The 22,980-nt window shown below is 42.0% G+C and overlaps 1 protein-coding gene across 2 annotated transcripts in view; it reads right to left on the reverse strand.

The window, feature by feature from the left end:
- The window catches only part of STXBP6 (syntaxin binding protein 6), a 261,761-nt gene that overhangs the window by 173,354 nt on the left and 65,427 nt on the right, over positions 1–22,980 (reverse strand). The window lies entirely within an intron of this gene.

Here is a 22,980-nt window from a genome sequence, read left to right on the forward strand (position 1 = left end):
TTATATTTAGTTTTTCAGAAGTTATACCTCCCTAATGGTCTTAATTCTGCTTCTTTGTGTCTATTATATTCAAGATCAGTCTGAATTTTAACCTTCTCATTCAAAAACCTCAGCAGCGACTCAAGTAAACGTTTTCTGCCCCATCATCCTGGTCACAGTCTGTGTCTTAATCGGTAACTACCATTTGTTTAACTAACAAATCAGAACTAGAGGGGCAGACAGGTGTGTGGGTTGGCCATGCAGATCATACAGAATATTCAGAAAGCCTGCAAATGGATCAGTAGCACAGCTCTACATGGTAACAGCAGCTCAAAGAGCTGGGCAGCCTGCTGCAAAATTGAGCCACTGGCAAACACCTACTATGTGCCATTTCTAGGCTCAGTATTAGAGATACAAGAATTATTTAGGACACGGTCCCTGTTCTCCAGGAGTTGACTGCTGACTACATCAAAGGTTTGCTTTTTGTTGTTGTTGTTGTTGTTTTAAGATTTTATTTATTTACTTGACAGACAGAGATCACAAGTAGGCAGAGAGGCAGGCTGAGAGAGAGGAGGAAGCAGGCTCCCCACGAAGCAGAGAGCCTGATGTGGGGCTTGATCCCAGGACCCTGGGATCACAACCTGAGCTGAAGGCAGAGGCTTAAGCCACTACATCAATGGTTTTGCGTTAGGAGGGAAAACCAGAAGATCATCCCTCCTAATGCAAGATTCACAAATGATCCCAACATAGCTATCCATTAGGAACTTTGTCATAGGAAAGATATATATTTAAAAAGAGCATTCCTCTGGCTAAAAAGAAATAAATAAGTAAATAAAAATTAAAAAAAATTTCTCCTGGTTTCAATTCTGTAAAAGAACAGGTTTTCTTAGTAGCACCTAGAATAAAGAATACAAAGTGCTGTTTTTTATTATATCTGCCAATATCTCCGCTGCGTATTATAGAGTTCTACAGCCAGATCTATTTGTGCTCTGATCATGACATTTTATCATCACTACCAGGTTCTTCATACTGTCTGAGAACATTATGACAACACTGTAGGGGGCCCAGCTTTCAGTGTGCTCACCACTAACTGACACCCTGTGATTTTCCAGAAGTTAGCAAACAGAACTCTCCCCACTATGATTTATCCGGTGACTTTCCTAGGCAGGGTGAGGGTGTTATAATTTATAGGGACATTTTTAAAAGGAGAGCAAAACAAGGCCTCTCTCACACTTCTCACCCTTTGGGGACATGTGAGAAAGAAAGCCAGCAGGAGCACAGCAGTTTCCAACATTCTATAAGCAATGCAGACAACACGTCATATCCCCAAACTCACCAGGCATTCTCTGACCAGTGCCTTTCTAACTGTGGTATGGCTTTTGCTTTTCTATCCTAGATTCACATTTTTCTAAAATTGTGGTTAAAGAAATAAAAAGCTGTCATTTGATTGTGATTGTGTAAAATTTGCCAGGGGGGAAAAAAGAATGAGCACGCATGTTTTACCAAACTCTTAGAAAATCCTCCTCTTCTTTTGAGAAACTGTTAAGAAATGGAAATGACCTTTACTATTTTTTGTTTTTAAGATTTACTTATTTATTTTAGAGAGAGAGTGCACACACATTCACATGTGTGAGTGCATTGGGAGAGAGGCAGTGAGAGAAGGAGAGAGAATCTCAGGTAAATTCTGCAGGAAGTGTGGAGCCTGACAGGGAGCTCAATCTCAGGACCCTGAGACCACAACCTGAGCCAAAACCAAAAGTTGAATGCTTAACCGACTGTGAAACCCAGATGCCCCCCTCCATATACTGATATTTAATAGCCAAGCACAAAAATAACAAACAAAGCATGACGAAAAAACAGGAAAAATAAAACCAGTAACTTCACTGAGCACAGGTTTTGGAATCAAAACAAACCCGGATTCAAATTCCAGCGCCAATACTGAAGAGCTACATGAGACTGGGTAAAATCTCTTAAAATTCCAGACCCTTGGTTTACTATCTGCAACTTGGAGAGATCTTCACCCACCTCATGGAACTATTGAAAGAATTAAATGGAATAGTGTATGCAAATCTCTTATTCTAGTGCATGAATCATAATAAACTCTTAAAAATGGAAAATTTTAATTAATTCTACTAGAGTATGAAAAATAAAAGACCCTCTCTGAGCTTGCAGAAACTGAGTAAATGTAGCCATCCATACCAGAAGGGATTTGCAAAAGAGAAACTCAACTTTACCAAAGCTTCATCCTCATTCATGGTATGAAACTCTCTAAATATGGATCCATGGTCTATTTTATGAAAGGCTCTGTATTGTTTTCAGGATGAGGAATTTATAGACTTCACCCTCAGGAAACTCACTAGTAGGAGATTACTAAATGCATTCTATGGGAAATTGTCAAAAGTTTTTGTCCAGGACAATAATATTAGCAGCCCTATGCGACTGCACTCGTGTATATGTTTTTAACACCACCCTGGGAACGGGACTGTACAGTGGAATTTGTGTGGGGTTTTTTTTTTTGTTAATTTTTACTTATTTTTTAAATTTCTTTTCACTATTTCAGAATTCATTGTTTATACAACACACCCAGTGCTCTATTCATAATACCCATCACCAGGCTCACCCAACCTCCCAGGAATTTGTGTGTGTACTTTTTTTTTTAAGGTTTTATTTATTCATTTGACAGAGATCACAAATAGGCAGAGAGGCAGGAAGAGAGAGAGGAAGGGAAGCGGGCCCCCTGATGAGCAGAGAGCCCGATGCGGGGCTCGATCCCAGGACCCTGAGATCATGACCTGAGCCAAAGGCAGATGCTTTAACCTCCTGAGCCACCCAGGCGCCCCGAATTTGTGTTTTAAACAATTCTCTAACTGGTTCTCATGCAGCCACCCTGACACCTAATTTGAAGCCAACCACCTAATGAGGAACTAGGGGATAGAAAGGAATGTATTCTTGGGAAAGAATACAGGAAAAGATGTACAGGATTTTCTCTCTTGATTCAAGCAAGCGGCTTTATCAAAACCTACCTCTTGTTGGTAAATCAATGTCCAGCCCAAGTCTGGGAACCCCACTATAAGGAAACAAGATGAATACAGCATTACTGGTATGCCACTGACCAAATGTACTCTAATCTACATTGTGCTGAAGGTAGCAGGATGTGCCACACCAATATAGGTCACCCCAAAATAATGCCACTTCAGTATTTTGATAATTTTGAACTGAAGGCATCTGGAAAAAGTGAATGTGAGCAGAGACTTTGTCTGAACTCCTCTCATCTGCCTGAAGACAGATCCTCTAAAAGGAACTCAGTAAATTCCCTACCCTAGAGTTTCATCAACCAGAGAAGATGGACACTTGTCACAGGAGAGGAGACTAGAAGAGGACACCACACCCAGGACAGATTTTCTCACAGACTATCACATTCCCCATTTGTTCTTCTAAGGGTGCCCTCAATCTTTTCTAAAAATCATTTACTCTAATCCCCTAAGAGTCCTACATCCCTGTTCCCCTTTCCTTATTGGGATGGTCTTTAACCCTGAATTCCAAGGATTTTCAGAGAGTTCTTCGTTCTTTCCTGGTATCCATGGTATCCCTGAGGATACGTGCTCTCCCAGGTAGCCATGAGGCATCTGTGCTAAGTTGTTCTCTTTTTTTTTTTTTTTTTAAGATTTTATTCATTTATTTGACAGGCAGAGATCACAAGTACGTGGAGAGGCAGGCAGAGAGAGAGGAGGAAGCAGGCTCTCTGCTGAGCAGAAAGCCCGATGTGGGGCTCGATCCCAGGACCCTGGGATCATGACCTGAGCTGAAGGCAGAGGCTTTAACCCACTGAGCCACCCAGGTGCCCCCTAAGTTGTTCTCTTATTATTGTCTTTTATTATAGGGGTCTCAGCTAAAAACTCAGAAGGGTAGAAAGAATATTAGTTTTCCTTCCCCACAACCCCATGGAAGTTTTTTCTCTTCCTGGTCTACAGCTTCTGTAGGCTATAATTACAAAGCTTTTCCATCCAAGAAACCAACCTACAATATGATTTGCAAGTCAAAGCATCTGGCTGCCTTAAGGGGTAATTGTAGAAACTAATCTCAGTTAGTTTAATATTTCCCAGGGCATTTCTATCTATCTTCTTCTTGCTGTAAGCCACCTAATCCATATCCACTTTTGTTAGTATGTGGCTACTGTGGTGGGGGCCCTCCACCCCCACAAGTAACCAGGAAATGGGATTAACTTTCAAAGAAGGAACTTTAAAATCCTATGATCTCAGGATTCAGCAGATGAAGTACATAAGTAAAGGGTACAGATGGAAGATGTTCTTTCCTTCCAGGAGAGGAATGGGCACTTGTCCTCTGTGGTCAGGAGATAAGGATGGATGCTAGGGGCTCCAGCAAGTAAAAACTGCAGATGCCCTTAATCATAGTTGCCCTTTGCAGCTATCATGCAGACTGGGGGTATGGCCTACAGGCTTCAAATATTTCTTACCTGAGTTGCAAGAGCACCTTTGGTGAAATACAGTTATCTATTTAGCTTAATATTATCAAGGCAAACTGACTGCTCTAACCTCAGCAATGTCCCTGTCTGGGTGCCATGTGTAGCATGCAATCTTCCGATCACATTTTTTGCACTGGCTATGCCAATATACAAGTATTCTGCACTGGACAGCAGTTATGTTCCCAATGTCAACGAGGAACCAGAATCCCTGGCTTTAGACATCACCTTCTTTAACCAGTGAATATGACTTGACTCTAAGGTGGATGCACTCAAAGCAAGCTGATACCAAGTTTCAGGATTCTCCAATGAGAGCGATGCCTGCCTGGGAGACTTTGGGAGAGAATAAGCTGGTTTTCTCTAGTACACAGGAACTCTGGTGAGGTGTCTTCCAATAACTTAGAAATTGGGGTGCCTGGGTGGCTCAGTGGGTTAAGCCTCTGCCTTCGGCTCAGGTCATGATCTCAGGATCTTGGGATCAAGCCTGCATCAGGCTCTCTGCTCAGCAGGGAGCCTGCTTCCTCCCTCTCTCTCTGCCTGCCTCTCTGCTTACTTGTGGTCTCTCTCTCTCTCTCTGTCAGATAAATAAATAAAATCATAAAAGAAAAGAAGGTAAAAAAAGAAATGCGAGAACTAAGGTTCTCCTCCTCACCGCCACTTCATGTTTGAAATGCTACACACACAACTTCAATCTGATGACAGTAATCATGCATCCAGCTCCCTCTGCCTTCCTGGCTTTGAATTCACTTACCTAGCTGCCAATGGAGCATTTTCACTGAGAGTTAACCTAGACTCTGCATTTTCCTTCAAACCCTCCAACCACAATCTCCCACTCCCCGCCATAATAAGTAACCGAACACCAAATCCCGTGGATTTGATGTAATCTTTCTGGACTCCCCCTGTTCCCTCTCATTCTCACATCCTCTGGTTAGAAGTCTCATCATCACTAGCCTGAGTGATCCTGATGCCTCCTAAAAGAGCTCCAGCACTGCTCCCATCTTGTTCCCAAATGTCCCTCAACACTGCCTAGTATAAGATTCTAAAGGAAAAACATGATTCACACTTAACTGTATTTGTTTCTTCTCTATGCTTCGGGTCTTGACAGAAAAACACAATTTCCTCAACAAGAAATGGGTCAACATTATAAGTACTGAAACCAAAGTGGAGAAATGTTAAATTGCTTTCTATAAATTCCACAGTATATGAACACTAAATGTTACAAGTCAGATGTTCTCACACAATCATTAAACCTAAAAATAATCTAAAAATATTCAATTTGTTCCCAAATCCAAAAACTTCACTTGGTAGTTAGTAAACACACAATGTGTTATGCAGTGAAAATCTATTTTTTTATGGTTTCATATATCAAGACCAATGAGATAATTGGAGGTCAGGTTAGCTCCTTTATAAAAGTTTACTCAGGTAAGAGTTACTGACTCTAAATATGCAAAATTTCTACTTAGACAAATTCACTCCTTGATAAGATAGTTCAAGATGAAAATTTTGCTCTTTCGCTTGTAAACACGCAGAAAATTTTAAAAAATTGGACAAAATTTCAGTCCTCCAGGCAATTTTTCCATGTAGTTCAATTACTACTCTAAACTAAAATTTGTATTAGTGGAATATAAAGATGGAGTCTGATATACCACTAAAAGAGTTAACTTTAATCTTGTGATAACATTCAAAGTGGGAAATTGCAATCAATGTATGTCCATCACTCTTCATTTTTTCATGACAGAAACAAGGTCTGTGGAATGGGCTGTGTGGTGTGAAACTATATGGGAATGGAAGACTAAGAAACAACATCTTATGAACTCTGACAAAGATCAGAACTAAATCAATAAGACATACCAACCCCCCAAAAAACAACAACGACAATAACAACAAAAACCAAAAACTCCACAGGAAAAAAAAAAACCCAAAAAACATAAAATCCCCTAAAAGTATCCTGGAAGGACGTAGAAATTCCAAATAGGAAAATAAAAATGATAGGAATAAAAGTTAAAAATATCCTCTATTCTGGGGCGCCTGGGTGGCTCAGTGGGTTAAAGCCTCTGCCTTCAGCTCAGGTCATGATCCCAGAGTCCTGGCTCAGCGGGGAGCCTGCTTCCTCCCCTCCCGCTGCCTGCCTCTCTGCCTACTTGTGATCTCTGTCTGTCAAATAAATAAATAAAATCTTCTTTAAAAATCCTCTATTCTGTTAGAAAAATACTTGAAGATAGACACAGAAATACCACAAAGGACAAATTCTGAACAAAGACTGTACATCAATGTCATCTGAAGTGCCCAGGACCTGCTCACAGAGGGCTCTAGGGTTCAAGGGCTTGGACTTGTTTTCTTGATGATCTCCTTATTTATTCTGCTATACCACCAGTTCAGAACCAATGTCTTTAGGGTTTTCCCTCTGTATTTAATGAATTATTTATAAAATAAGACTCCATAAACATTTTTTGAGAGTACATGGCAGATGCTCTCTGAAGCCCTAGTAATGAGTCACTGAGGTTTGCGTGGCATTACATGATTTACAAAACATTTCCACACTCAATTCCAAGTGTGGGATCAAGATAGCCACTAAATGTATCTCCCAAAGTTTGCTGTAAGATTGTAAATTAGGACTTTTAGGCATGTGTTTTTATGAATGGTAAACTATGCTATTTTTTTTAACCTACTCCTATTGGTCCAGGGATTATGAAGAAGTTATACAAATTTTTCTCGCAGAAATTAATAATTGAGTTATAACTCCTTGAGCCAGAAACTCTACTACTAGGGAAAATGACATAAGCATGTATATCTGTGTGTATTATAAATGAATGCTTACTTCAGATTCATTTCTAAGAGCGAAACATCATAAACAATCTAAATATCCATCAATAGCCAATCTTCATTGGTTAAATATAGTATAGCCACCACCGAACAGAATATTACACAGTTCTCAAAATTCATGGCAAAGATCTGAGAAAAATGACCAGAACAGAATGAAAACATAGAAGTTACAAAACAAAAATGAGCTCATGAATTATAGGTGTGTATTTATATGCATAAAAAAATGTCTAGAAAGAAGCTTGCCAAAATGTTAATATGACTATCTCTTTTTCGAAACCAAGAAATAGGTCAGAAATTAATTCTGCAGGGGAGTTTTCTTATTCCACCATAATCTGACTAGAGTGTTCCATAAACATTTTGTTTATGAGGTAATGCTTTCTCCTCAAATTGGAAGACATACAAAAATATATTTTATTGAGACCTAATTATTGGTTTGACTTTCTTTTTGGCTCCAGTCCAGACATGGTGCTGGGAATCCCAAAGGTGAGACTGGGTAAATTCCCACTTCCAAAGAGCTGTGAGGAAAAGGAGCAAATGCCGTGAAGGTTGACAAGGCCCAGAAGGCATTTCTGTGACAAGAAAATGGCCCCTTTCCTCTGAGACAGTGCAGCTCCATGCTAGGGCCCATGGCCTGGTGAACAGAATACCAGCCACACGTCAGCTTGCATTGGCTCCTCTGCACACACATCTTTGGAGCAGTGCACAAACAGCACAACCATACACAGAAGCCTCGGTCATGGCTTCCTTACACTTTTCAAGTGTACAAAACCTTTAAAAGCCCTAAAATACAGTTTTACGCCTTAAGAAAAGGGAAGAGGGAGATTTTTTTTTTCCCCCGTCATCAGCCTACCAAATACTATGAGACTTGGTTGGCTTTCTTTTCCTGTATATACTAACCCTTCTTGTGTTCCAGGAGACATCATGTTCACAGGCTCCTCCAAAGCCAGTGACTCACGTCTGCTTCAGTTATAAATCTAGACTAGATTCATCTCCTCTTTCCGTGTTTATATGTTCAGTGAGCGCATTATTCTTGCTGGTTTAATATTCAGAAAACAAACCCTGCTCTATACCCAGACCCCAAGACCTGGGTTTACACAAGTTTATTTAGATTGTGGGTGGACTTGTTAACCTTCTTGTCAATCACTCTATCCCAACTTTAACAAATAATAAAGCCAAAACCACCACCACCAACCACCACCCTGCCAGAAACATGCCATTTGGAGGATTTTTCAAGGTGTTGTGAAAAGTTCACGAGTATCACCCACTCTGAGGGATTCAGTCTATATGAGAACCACAACATTCACAAATTTAAACCCCAAGGGCTAGTTTAAATTGGTTCTTCAGTCCCTATATGCCGACACCACAGTAACGGGTAGAAATAAAGCACCAGGGAAGGGGGGAGCTGGGATGCACTCATTGGATGATGACAGGACTGTCAATCCACAATGCATTTAATCCTATCAAAGAAAGAACAAAGGGCTGGGAAAGGAAACGAGCAAAAGGAGCTCAAATTGTCAACATGTCTCAGTTTTTGAGCACTCATTCCGTGGTGTCCAACAGCTAGTTGGCAAGCTAAGAAAACAATATACTGGCCTGGAGAGCATTGTTTATAGCAGACCACACTGGCAATTGACAAATCTATTCCATCCAAATAGGGACAAAGCCGCATGAGGATAGACAACGTGAAAATAAACATTTTAATCATGTGCTATGTTCTGCACTGCTTGCTAAATTAGTAGGTTTCTTTTACTTGCACTGAACATAGAAGACCAAGGCAAACAGTAAGCCCATCCATGAAAGAAAGTGGAAGATCTTAAAAGGGACAGCAGCCCCCCAATAGAGTTACTTGTGCTAAACCCCCACATCAGGAAACCAAGACTTAGTATCTAACCCAATTGCTGCCTTAATCCCCCAGGAATGTAACCTTAACAAGGCAACCAGAAATTACCTGGTCAGTACCCCTGGCTCTTCACAGGGACTATCTGCCTGAAACAACACATTCTTTTTCTTTTCTTTTCTTTTTTTAAGATTTTATTTATTTGACAGAGAGAGAGAGATCACAAGTAGGCAGAGAGGCAGGCATAGAAGGGGGGGGAAGCAGGCTCCCCGCTGAGTGGAGAGTCTGATGCAGGGCTGGATCCCAGGACCCCAAGATCATGACCTGAGCAAAGGCAGATGATTAACCCACTGAGCCATCCAGGAGCCCCGGAACAATGCATTTTTTGCTAATGATTTCCTCTTTTAGCCTTCTTTCTGCTTGGCAGCCTGATGGGACTACTTTCTTTCTTTTTTAAATAACTTACTTATTTGAGAGAGAGAGAGACAGAGACAATAGTAGGGGGAGTGGTAGAGGGGCAAAGGGAGACAATCCTGAAACAAACTCCCCAATGAGCATGAGCCCAACTAGGGAGCTCAATCCTAGGACCATGAGCTCAGGACTTGAGCTAAAATCAAGAGCTGGCCACTCAGCTAACCGAGCCACCCAGGCATGTGGATGGATCTTTCTATAGCTAGATGGGATGCTGGCTAATTCACGATCACTGAATCAAGCCAACTGGATCTTTAGATTCATTCAGCTGAAATTCTGTCATTTAACAATGACTTAGGTCATAGTTCAACTGTTTTCCTTTTACAGGAGGGGCTTGATTCACACTGAAGTTTATACAGAAGTTATATGGATTAAGATTAAAAAAAAAAAAAAAAAAGACCAAACAAATCAACCATTCAAAACAAAGAAACAAATGAATACACTCTCCAGTAATACAAGTTGAGCCTTTACTATCAGATATTTGTTGACTCAAATCTCAGGTAAATTATAAATTCTTTTGATCCAGCTACTTCTATTTTAGAACAGACCTGGAATGAAACACTAAAAAGATAACAAGCCTTTTAAAAAGACCCTCCATTTTTTAAGTGACCTATAAAAACCTAAAATATGGCTGAAATGTTTACATAATATTTTCTAAAACTCGGAGGAAATCTCCTCAAAAATACTCTCCACATCCAACATTAATTTTAAAATAGTATTTCCTACTGAAATCCCTGATTTGAAGAAAATCATCATTTCAGAATTTCTTGAGAGTGTCCATAAGCTTTCTGTAATTACTATTTTATCAGTGTTTCACTCTGACATGAAGTCCTTCACAGTAACGGAGAATAGAAGAAATGTAGCCCATCTGTATCCACTGTACATATTTATCATGTCAATTTAAAAGGTAAGGCATTCTGTCCTGAATTCAATGTCTCAGTTTCACATAGAAGATTTTCAAGAAGGTTATCAAACTCTTTCAGCTCACGAGGATCCATCAAGGACTGTAATTTTAACTTTAATCGGTCTCCCCGATGGGGAGAGTGCAGTATAATGTGACCAGTGCTGGAAACATTCCCACTGAACCTCCAAAAATTTTCCCCATCAGCTGCCTCCAATTCTGAATTGAGATACCAACACTTAGATATGGGACTTTGGAATTTGAAAATTCTCACTAACATGTTTGTACTGGGGTGGAGGGCAAGATTCCATTTCACAGAAAAGGAAACTAAGGCTCAGAGTAGTTAAGTAAGTTGCTCTAATTCGCACAGCTTTAAAAGGGCAGAGCAGGGACCTGAACTTAGGAAGTGCTGATTCCAGGAGTCTTGGCTCTTCCTCACTATCTCATTAAAGAAATGAGAAGGGTCGGGAAAAGTGAGGCAGAAATGCATTCTAGGTAAATCAAAATAAATTCATCTCCTTCACAGTTTAACCTCTGATCAGCCCTGCTTTCTGGTGGACAAAACACTGTTATCATCTCTGCCCAGCCCCTACAAAGATAATGAATCAGGCTGTAGTCTGAAGTCATTCTTTCTGGATATCTGTTCATCTGGGCTATGCATGTCATGCTGTGTAGCTGGCAGAGAGGATCCCGTAATCTAGTTAGAATAGAGCTTGTTTTGATTCCACAAATAAAAACCTGGGGAGCTGGTAAAACGGCAGCAGAGAGTCTACAATAGGTCTGTCTCTGTAAACAGGACAATGTCCACCAAAGTCTCGTCACAGCTGCTCACTTCCCTCCTTGGGAGACCAGCAACATACAATAGGAGTCCACTCCTGGGAGGGTCTTGGATGGCTGCCATCAGGCACTTTTATGAACCTTGTAGGCTATTTCCCAAACCGGAAAAGGCTTAAATATGAAAGGCACGTATTTCAAAGGCTTCTGCTGGTTTTCAAGGGAAACCTCTTTCCACTTCCTCTGCTGTATTATCCTCCTCTGGCACCTCAGAAGCACAACTTGGACTCTCCTTGCTGCCTCCTTCCTCACACTATCTATCCTCACCTTCTATCTATCATGGCCAGTGCTTCAAGGAACCTGAGTGGCTTCCCTAGCAGTAATGCCATGGCCTTCACTAAACTGATAGGCTGGCAAAGGAGAATTCCAGATGAGTCATTGCTGAAGTTGATGGTGGCCTAGCACACCAATTCTCTCCCTCAAATCATAAGAAAGCTGAAGTCCAAAGGGAAATTCCCAAATCACAGCGAGCCAAGACTAGGGCTGGCCACTGCTTTCCGCTTGGCTACAGTGCTCTTCCCAGCAAAGTTATTAGAGCTGTCCCAAGTTTGTGGAAGGTGAGAGCACATGGAATGTCACAAGGGAGGTGGAGAGAGAGAGAGAGAAAACCTGATATATCGCAGTGAGGATTCTTCTCAGATTCATTCTTTTTCTTATGAATTGGCAAGAAATTAAGGATTGGACTAGAATAGCTCTCTACCCATTGATTTCAAAACCTCAACTTCTGGCTATCACCTTTTATTCTCTTGACTTTTCACAGTTTATGCTTTCTCATTTGGCTGCCAAGGCCAAAAGCAATGATGGCCAGCCCAAGTGAAGCAGCTTGAGACAGTCCAAGAAGCACAGAATAGTTTTGGCCAAGACCCAACCTGCAGGGCTCTGTGCTGACCCCAACTCACAGGAGCCCGTCCTCCAGTCTCAGTGCTTTGAGCCACTGGAAGGAGAACATGGCCTGGGCAAAGTCACATGTCCATTGTCAGCCTGGGAATTAATGCTCTGGTTGTGGTGGTCTCCTGAAAACACATGCTAACCATGCCAAGAGCCTAGATCAACTGCTGTTAAAAGAGTTTCTTAGTACCTGTTCCAGGCCCTGGGAGACAAGAATAGGAAAACAGGAATCTGTCAAGCCCAGTTCCGGTCTGTGGAACTGCACCCTTCAGCCTCAGTACAAAAACACCACCAGGTGCCTGCAATCTGTAATCAGTGCTCTATTAAAATGCTCTCAGAAATGCCAGAATTATCCTGATTTCCACATGCAGCTGCACAAGGTCCTGTTGGGTAACTGAAGAGTCTTTACAGGTTCACTCGAGACTCCCTGGAAGCAATAACACAGATCTCCTTGGTGAGGATCCAGCACCCAATCAACGGTGAAACCTCATGTGTGAGGAATGGGTAGGCAGGCAAGCGTTCTGCTCTGGACACCCGGATGCCAGAGGAGAGCCTGCAAATCTCAGGCAGTCTCAAAGTCCATACGCAAATGTAGGCTCTACCCCCATTCAATCAGCTCCTTTGTCAGCGTTAGCCCCTTTTTGAATCAGCATGTTCCAAATAATAACTTCTGACCTAACTAGTTGTGCTGTGTTTGACAGGGAAAAAAAATCTACCAATTGACTATGACTCTAATACTAACTTAGATTAACACTAGTACAAATTTATGGTGTCACACATTAGCAAGTTACAGAGATATTCAAAACACACGTGATCAGGCTCACCATCCATGACCGGGGCCAAGGTTTAATGGCCATTTCACTCATGCCCTGACCTTACAGATGCTGGATGGTGAAAAGAAGGCTAGATTTGGGGCGCCTGGGTGGCTCAGTGGGTTAAAGCCTCTGCCTTCAGCTCAGGTCATGATCCCAGGGTTCTGAGATAGAGCCCTACATCAGAAGCTTGCTTCCTCCTCTCTCTCTGCCAAATAAATAAATAAAGTCTTTAAAAAACAAAGGCTAGATTTGCCATCAGATGATCTATGTCTGAACTCTGCCTTTGCCTTTACTTTGTGAATAATTATGAGTAAAATCCTGTATCTCTAAGAATTGTTATCTTCATCTTTAAAAATTTATTTTATTTTATTTGTTCATTTATTTTAGAGAGAGAGAGAGAGAGAACATGAGTAGAGAGAGAGAATCTCAAGCAGATTTCATGTTGAGTGTGGAGCCCCACACGGGGTTTGATATCAGGACACTGAGATCACCACCTGAGCTGAAACCAAGAGTTGGATGCTTCCACCACAGAGACCCAGGTGCCCCTTGTTATCTTCATCTTTAAAATGGGATGGCATCACCCACTTCACAAGACTGTCGTGTTGAAGGAGGAGGTTAGAAAGTCAGTTCTCTGGGTCAGCCTGCTCCCACCCAGGTGTCCTGGTCCTTGAAAGGCAGACAAGCAGGTAAGCATGTCAGTTTAGATCTGCAAAAGCATATGCACGTCACAGTGCATCCTGTAAACCTCCCCTCAAATGATACCTTCCCACCTTGTGAGGGAAGCAGAGGTCCTGTCCCTCCTCGACAGGTAAAGCGAACAAGGCTCAGAGATGGGACCTACCTTGATGACTCTGCTGGACTTAGCCAGGAAGGAGAGGAATTTTCCTCCTGCAATCCTGTCCTGGGTCCACTGTGCCCCTCCTGCCATATGGAACTGCCTGCCAGGTTATGCAAGAAACTAATGACAGAGCCAATTTATGTTCCAATATGGACGGAAGTATTGTGACTTGGGAGAGATGAGGAACTCTGTAGACATAAAAAGAAAAGAGCAAGAAAAGACACAAAGAGCAGAGCTGGGATAAGACACGGGATTCCTCACTTACTCAATTTGCAGTGCTGTCCCAGACACCAAGGGGGGCACGGTCAACACAAGCCTTCCCCTCATGGAGCTTCCATTCTAGTGGGTAAGGACAATCAACAAGCAAACGGACCAATGTGACAGTTGAAAAAAAAATCAATTTAGACAGGTCCTTGGGGTTCAGCAAGTAAACCAAGGGATAAAGAATAGTAGTCACTATCATTCACCATCAACCATCGGACAAGGAGATCAAACACTGTGGAGGCAAAGCTCTTCAAACCTTCTAAGAAGATGTTTATCTGATTCTGATAAATATTTCTGTTCTGGCACATATTGTCCTGTGTCATCACAGATGACAAAGAAACCCTACCTAGGGACAGTCCTTGCCTTCCTTCATTCAACACACATTCAGTGAGTAATTCCTATGACCTGGGATCCACACAAGGCATGGAGATTACAGGCAAATGAAATATATTCGCAGTAGAAAGAGTCAAGAAGAGAGACAAGGAACACAGGCAGGCAGCGGACTACATGGGAAGGTAAAACCGCCATTCCACAGCCTCAGAAGGGGGAGGTACTTTAATCCTTCAGAGGCTGGTGATCAGGAGATACTTAACTCTGTTAAGCTTACCCTCAAAATGTAATTAAAGAATTTAATTAGGTCTGCCTGCATGGATTACACAGGGCGATCCGCTGCCACAGAAAGCCACAGAAGCTGTTGGCTCTGAGTGAATGACCTAGCACATATGCCTCAGCTTCCACCTGTGATTTGCACGAGGGCTATGGCCTGGACTGCTGCAGCTAGGAGACAAACACACCTGACCTGAGGTGAGTGTGGAGGATGCCGCAGGGACACATTTCTGAACAGACCCTGTATCTTCACTGAACAGCAAGAGGAAACTCTGGGTACGAGCATGGGGTATGAGCATGGGGAAAAAGAAGTGGTCACAGGAAAGCTGCCACAGGAAAAAGGTGTCCAAGACAATATAAACTCCTCAACTGTCCACAGTTGGTGGGGGATGGGGAGGTGTAGGGTAAGGGGGTGTGGTGGGAGATAAAGAAAAACTATTTTTAAAATATTCAACCCCTCACCTGTTAACAGAAGCGGGATGTCTGGATAGACCCTGAGGTTAAAAATGGGTAGTTTGCAAAAGTGAGTTTTCCTGGCCCATGCACATTTAACAAATATGTATTTGAGGTAAAACAATCTTCCAGTTTCTCTTGAAAACTGGATCTGGCAACACTCAGTCTGCATAACCCCCACCCCAAGCTATCACCATCTCTATAATCCCCAAATTTATCAGTCCACTCTACTCCCATTTTTTTTTTTTTTTGTCCAAACTAAGACTTAATAATGTCAATTGATCTTCATCTAAAATGCTCTTGTTTTTTCTTATATCTGGCCTTGTCATTAATTTATTCCTCTCTGGTTATTGACTATAAAGAATTTCGTGTAGATTTATTAGCATATAATATTATATAAATTTATTAGCATGCTTGGGAAAGTTGTAAAAATGTATAAGGAAGGAAGAGCACAGTTAAAAAAAAAAAAGATCCTGTTCAAAGGGAGAGTAAAACAGAGATCGAGAAAGCATCACATGAATTTTGAGGAATTAAACCAAGGGCATCAAAACAAACAAAAATAAGCCAAATATTCTTACCGCATAGTCATCTCAGAAGTTTTAATAAACATTTTATATTCTCACACATACACCTCGACCCCTGCCAAGCCAACTGCTCCGAGGAAGTGCCACGGAACAGGCTCTACAGGCACAAGTACAAAGTAAGGTAAGCTGGGGAGGGTGGGGACTCGACCAGTCTCACACACAGCCAACTGGACAGCCTTCTGGAGGCCACTCCAGTTAAACTTACCGAAGTTCTGGAAACAGGCACAAAAGCAATTCTACTCCTAAGAACTTATCCTAAGAAAATGGAACACAAGAGCAAAGACACATATTCATCTACTCTTCTGGTGTTCTTTTTTTTTTTTTTTTTTAAGATTTTCTTTATTTATTTGAGAGAAGAGAGCAAGCACAAGCAGGGGGAGTGGCAGAGGGAGAAGCAGACTCTCTGCTGAGCAGGGAGCCCAAATGCAGGGCTCAATCCCAGGACCCTGGGATCACGATCTGAGTCAATGAGATCATGATCTGAGTCAAAGGCAGATGCTCAACCAACTGAGCCACCCAGGTGCCCCCTCTTTTGGCATTCTTAAAACAGCAGCTTAGTAGTTTTCATTCCTTGATGTCCTATTTAATCTCTATATATAACCTTCAAGAATCAATGTTCCACAGAAACATGAGAACTGAAATGTCACCTATTCATGTTTTCATCCTTTCAACCAGGCATTTCAATGACTATCTACCATGTTCCATGTCTGCACTGGAACTCAAGATAATTGTTGCACATGGAGCTATGGCAGGGCGGGCATGGTCAGGAGACCGTGCTGGAAGCAGCGCTGGACCTCTACGTGGCCCAGTGACTACTCCTCTCCTAAGCATCCCTAGTTCTGGATGGTTGTGTCACTGTGATGGCTAATGGAATGGTTTCTCATTGGGTAAGCTCAACCCAATACAGCAAAAGCTGGGACACCCTAAAGAGAAAGAGGGCAGAGTTGGGAATTAGGAACTTTTCCTAGCTAAATTAAGACTAAACAAATAACCTATGTTAAAAAAACAAAAACAAAAACAAACCAACGACCAACCAACACTTCAATGCTTTATTTTGAAGTTAGATGGTATTGGTTGATGTCTACAGCACTCCTTGATGCTTAGTTATTTACGAAATGACTATGCTGATTTCCTCTATTCTAATTCTACTCCTAATTTATCTTATAGTTCTCAGTGGTATGTAAATATAAAGACAGCTCACTGTACTCACGGAGATAGAAGAAGTGCAAATGATTAAATGCAAATGCTAAAGTCATGTCAATACAGTGCAGAAAACTAAATTTTAGGGGGTTTTTTCCCTATGCAATTAACTTAGAAACCACATGGAAATTAGCCAAGAAAGCAAGCTCAGAAATAAACAAGCTTGATTACAGAATCCAAGCCCCATAGATACCTACTCTATTACAAAATTAGAGTGCTCTAAATTCTTAACAAGGGTAGAAGGGAAAAAATTTTGAAAAAATTCTGGTTTGAGATGCATCCACTGAGCTGATATTTCTGTTCTATGTCACATGATTAACTACTGAAGGACTCATTAAAAACAACAACAACAACAATAAAAAACCCAACAAAAACAAAACCCCCTCCAAACCAGATTTTAACAAGTAAAGGCACAGGAAGAAAACAGAAGCTACACCCAACAGACAACTTGGGAGTAGTTGTTGAAGATCAAGGAACTCATTTCATGGTAAAAGAGGAGAGGAGACAAGCAAAGGATTTAGGAGTAAGGGCTCCTCCAAGAAACCTTCCTAGTGCCAAGCATCTGGCCTAGAATGCCAGCAAGGAGGTGTCCCATCACCAGATTTGGGCTCTATTCTACTAGACAGAGTGCAGGCTGAGCCAGTGACCCATGTATGATGTGGCTTTCTTACAGTTAGATTAAGAGGAGGCAATTTTTTCTCCGCCTTTTAAAAACATGACATTAGGAGTCTTCACTACCACACACAGGCTATGTCAGTGTTGTGTGTAATATGTAATCCACAGATTAGGGAAAGGCTAGACTGATGGTGAGAGGGCTCAAATTGAAATGGACATCATTGAGAATTGTGGATTCAGACTGGATGATGCTTCTTAAGTGGCCTCTTGACTGCTCCTCAGCTGCTCCGCAGCTGTGGTCTGGGATGCTTCCTGCTGGGGAAAGAGTAAGTGAATGTGTGCTTTTACGTATGAGAAACAGATTGCATTAGAAGAGAGAATCTTTGGTACTGTGTATAGGAAATGAGCTATGGGCCAGGCACAGAAGGGATATACTGGATAGGTCCCATACAGGATTCCTCGTTTCTCACTTTATACTTCAGAGGGGAGCTGGCCAGTCTCCAGCTTTTATGAACTATATGGGTACACATCCCCAGTCCAAGCTGGGTAGAACAGGGGAGGGCCCTTGACCAGATTGTGAAAGGAAACTGAGCTCATGCCCCAAAACAGCAGTGGGAGCTGAAGCTTTAAGGGTCAGTCATGATGTAGAGAGAGGCTGAGAGGAGAAGACAGATCACACAGAAGCAAAAGTTACAGACAAAATGGATGTACAGATAGAGCACTCGCATGAGAGGGAGACAGAAAGAGAGAGGGAAGGAAGCATCCTGAGGTGACTGGGTTTACCTGTTTCCAGTTTCTACACAGGGTTATGAAAAACTATTTTCTCTACATGAAATGAATTGTTGTAACTTGTTAACAAAAAACTAAAAGCAATGAACACTGGCAAATAATTAAGATCTTCAAGTATGTGTCTCACTTTCTTTATTCAGATATCAGGCCTCATACCTGCCCAAATCTGTTACCCCCCAGGTCACCGGGAGAGCACCATCAGATCAACGTCAATGTGTAATTCATTGTTTCTGAGGGGCACGGATAGTAAAATGACAGCAAGCTCAGAGTTTTAAATAAACAGAACTTTCCTTGCCTGCGCTAGACGCTCCCCTCACTGAGCTTTTATTGCCCCTGAAGGCAAGACAAATCCAGTCAAAAGACATATTAATGCAAAATGACTTCTGTACTTTATGTAAGGGGAAAATCAACCAATTCAAGGTTATGATTCCCATAAAATCAAACCACACTAAATATGTCATCTAAAAAAAAAAAAAAAGAAGAAGAAGAATGCCTAGAAGACAAACTTTGGTAACAGACAAGTGGATCTCTCAGAAGTGCCTTTTCTCCATGACTGCACAGTCTCAAGGGCCCTCCTCCTCGCACAGGGCTTCTGGCTGGGGAGCTGGCAGACCACTCCCACCTCACCGCATTAACTCTACATCCACTCCCAGCTCCCAAGTGGCACAGTAGTATCCAAGGCACCTGGCAGCTTCCTCCCAATATGGTTCCTCTTTCACCACCCACTGCTTCTCTCCAGGCTGTGTTAGGCTTCCCCTTTTATACCACATGTGCACAGCTTTGTTGCTGGGCTTAGCACTTCAAAGGGAATCATGATGCACTCTGGCTTTCTTCCAGCTTCTCCCACCAGCTTTCAGTCTCCTTCACAAACTTCTCCACTACTTTTGCTCTTTCCTGAAAGGTGGCTATTTATTCCTCTGGGTTCCACCCAATGTGCTCCTCTCTCTGAATTCTACAGTCTCCCTTAGTAGCCTCATTCATTCTTAAACCTCAAGAACCACCAATAGGCTGAAGACATACCATGTCTACATCTTCTGACCAGATATTTGCAGTGAATTTCCACCTGGATGAGCCACAGGCACCTTGAACTCAATAAGTCCCAAACTGAGTGGATCATCTTCCCCTAAATGGTTTCAGTTCTATGTTCCTATCTTGGTAAAGGGTACCACCAACCACCTGCATCAGAGATGCAAGCTTCTCCCTTAATTCTTCCCCCTCCTGATTCCCTCTGACCTATTCCCTCTTTCCTCCCCAAATTCTAATTCTAGGTTCTAAATCTTTCCACATCTACCCACTTCTCTTTCTCTCTTGTCCTGGCCCAAAGGAAGGCTGCCATCACCTCGTCTGGATGGCAATCTCTGAACTGATCACCTGGTACCCAGGACTGCCCCCTGCAATCCACTTCCTACAGTGAAGCTAGAGCTCCTTTCCTGAAATGCCTAGGGCAGATGACCTATCGGTGGCCTCCCAGCCCAAAACCACCCCTTTTGTATTCTGCTCTGTGATGCTGGAGCTAGAAGTTGGCCAACCACACGTCCCAGACTCCCTTGCAACTGGCTTCTTGTTAAATTCTGCTAATGGGAGCCACTGTCAGGAGACTGGAAGGCAGAGATGGGGAGAAGAACTCTCTTCCAGCTCCTTTTGGACTCATCAGCAGCCTACAGCTCTAGTTCCCCCTTGCTTTTAGCATTCTGGGTACTAACCACGAACCCTTCTTGATAACTAACACCAACCATAAGGCGATGCCTCCCCTGAGGCCCAAGCACCTCCCTAGCAGTTCTATGGTGGTCTCCACTTGGAGCTTCTGCATTTGGTTAATTAGCCATTGTTCTCCCAAGCCCTAGAGATGGCAGCTGCTTCCTGAAGCCACTAATCTCTAGGTTACCTCTGCTTCTGCTACTCACTCAGCCCTCTAAAACCCTATGTGTCCAATCTGAAATAGTAACATCGTGTCTATTTTCTGACTGCACCCTGATGGAGACAGAACTTGCTTCCCAGGAGATACACCCTAAAAATGCTATTCTAGGATTGGGTCACTTACCCCTTTGACCTTGGATGACGATGACCTCATGCCTCCCTCTGGTACATTCTGTATATAATAACTACTGTGATTTTTATAGAACATCTAACATCACCTCAATGGCTCGCTCCTGCCATCAGGAAAGTGGGTTTGATGAGGGTCTCAGGATTCTAGAGCTACTATTCCTCTCTCCAGGTTCCCTTCTGACCATTACTTCCTCCCCACCTCATGCTCCAAGCCACACCTCTTCGGAGCTCCTTTCCATTTGAGAACCACTGTGCCTCTTTCACTCCCTTCAGGAGGCTCTTTCTCCAGTTTTGTATATTGTGACCCTCATCTTCTCAGTTCACCTAGTTAACTTCTGCTTAGCTTCGAAAGCATTTTCTCTAAAAAGTCTTCCCAGATCTGCATGCACCCAGTGTAGCAGTAATGATGCTGCCTATTAACTCTGAGTATTTACTGTGTATTCCCCACAAAGCCATGATTTCTGGGAAGACGAGCACTACATTTAACTTGTTCACAGTTTTAGTTTCACATAGTGTTTAGTAATAGTTTGTTGAATGAATGCATGAATCATGAATGAGAAAGTACACATTAATTCCCATTATGGAGATCTGGAAATGCTTCTTTAAAAAGACAGAATTTTGTACTGGGTCATTAGACCCAATTTCTGGCACTTAGAAATTTTATAGAAAATATTTTCCTGAACTTCCATGGACTCCCTAACAAAACAGATAAAAAGATTTATTTTTCTTTTAGGGATATCCACATTCTCAAGTAGCTCTTGGAAAATAAGCTTCTTGGGAATAAAACTTCTATCTTTGGGATTTATCCATAAGCCAACCACCTAGATAAAGCTAACTTAGAAATATAGCAACTAAACTCGCTTGGATGTTTATCAGCTCATATTCTCCCCTTTTAAAAGGCCTACACTGCTTCCAACATCTGTTCTAAAATAAAATGTATACTGAGACCCCGGTAAACTTACTATATTGCCTTCCTTTCAAAAATCTCACACACATCAGATTTTAGAAACTGCTTTAAACCAAGTATGTTATAAACCCGAACATTACTTTCAGAACACATTAAGTAGAAAAGAAAGTGCTTCGATAAGATAAAAATCTTTATATTGATCTCTATATAGATTTACTCTATAAATTAGAGATGTGTTTCCATATTTGGAACCCATTCTCCCCCTCCAAATAGAGAAAGAGCTAACTAAGTTTTCCTACAGTTTTTTAACTTGATGGGTCACAGTACCATATCTATATGAATTTTAATTCTCAAAACACATCTTCAATACTTGAAATGTATTTATAATGAAATACATCAAACATCAGCCAAAAACTTCCAGGTTAATGTTTTTTAATGCTTCCTGGCTAGCGACCAGACTTGTTTCTGCTAAGTAAACATAGCAATATTTTGCAGTTCAAAGGTTTTAGTCCTTAGAAATTTGTTAATCATTTACTATTTTTTCCTCTTGATCTCTTGGTGACAAAAATATACTTAGCACAAGTCAATGATGGCACAGATTTCTCCTTATTTATTTTCAGGTGATTATATTAGGACTACCCTGGCATGAGGTTAAAGCACCACAGCAACACAAAAGAAGAAATCATTTTTTGTTTTTTTTTTTTTAAGATTTTATTTATTTATGTGATAGAGATCACAAGTAGGCAGAGAGGCAGGTAGAGAGAGAGAGAGAGGAGGAAGCAGTTTCCCCGCTGAGCAGAGAGCCCCATGCAGGGCTTGATCCCAGGACCCTGAGATCAGGACCTGAGCCAAAGGCAGAGGCTTAACCCACTGAGCCACCCAGGCACCCTAAGAAGAAATCATTCTTTGAAGTGGTTTAGCTTTACAGGGTATAAAAGTAACGATAAAAAAAAAAAGGGTGGGGGTACTATTCGGGGCACCTGGGTGGCTCAGTCATTAAGTGTCTGCCTTTGGCTCAGGTCATGATCCCGGGGTGCTGGGATCGAACTCCAAATTGGGCTCCCTGCTTGGTGGGGAGCCTGCTTCTCTCTCTCCCACTCCCCCTGCTAGTGTTCCATCTCTCTCTGTGTCTCTGTCAAATATATAAAATCTTAAAAAAAAATGGGAATATTCTCTTGATTTTGACAGTAGATCAAATACCTGGCCCTGCCCCTTTTCTCCCTGCCTTCCTGACTCCCACCAAATTCCTTGGTAAACATGCAATTGTCAGCCTCAATGGGCTCCCTGGTCACATCCCAAGAAATCCATTTAAAACAAGTCCCCAAATCCCTTCTGTTGTGAGTTTCAGTTAAATCTCAACTCTCATTCTTGGCATCACACAGAGCTCCCTTGTTTCTCTCTTTTCAAAAAAGGGGAGGGAACGGATGGGGAGAGAAAGGGAGCAGAGACAGCCCCAGCACACACAAAGACACCGGAACAAATGGGAATACACCTTTTCAGAGAACAGACAGCTAAAGATGTCAAAGTACAAAGTAAAAAAGTTTAGGCCATAATTCAGAGATAGTGCTCTGAAGCCAGCTTGCCTGTGGCGTGAGTCACAGTTCTGACTACTGTTTCTCTTTGACCTTACCATGTGATATGCCTCCTTGT

This window comes from Mustela erminea, chromosome 5, assembly GCF_009829155.1.
Source record: "Mustela erminea isolate mMusErm1 chromosome 5, mMusErm1.Pri, whole genome shotgun sequence".
NCBI classification, from domain to species: Eukaryota; Metazoa; Chordata; class Mammalia; order Carnivora; family Mustelidae; genus Mustela; species Mustela erminea.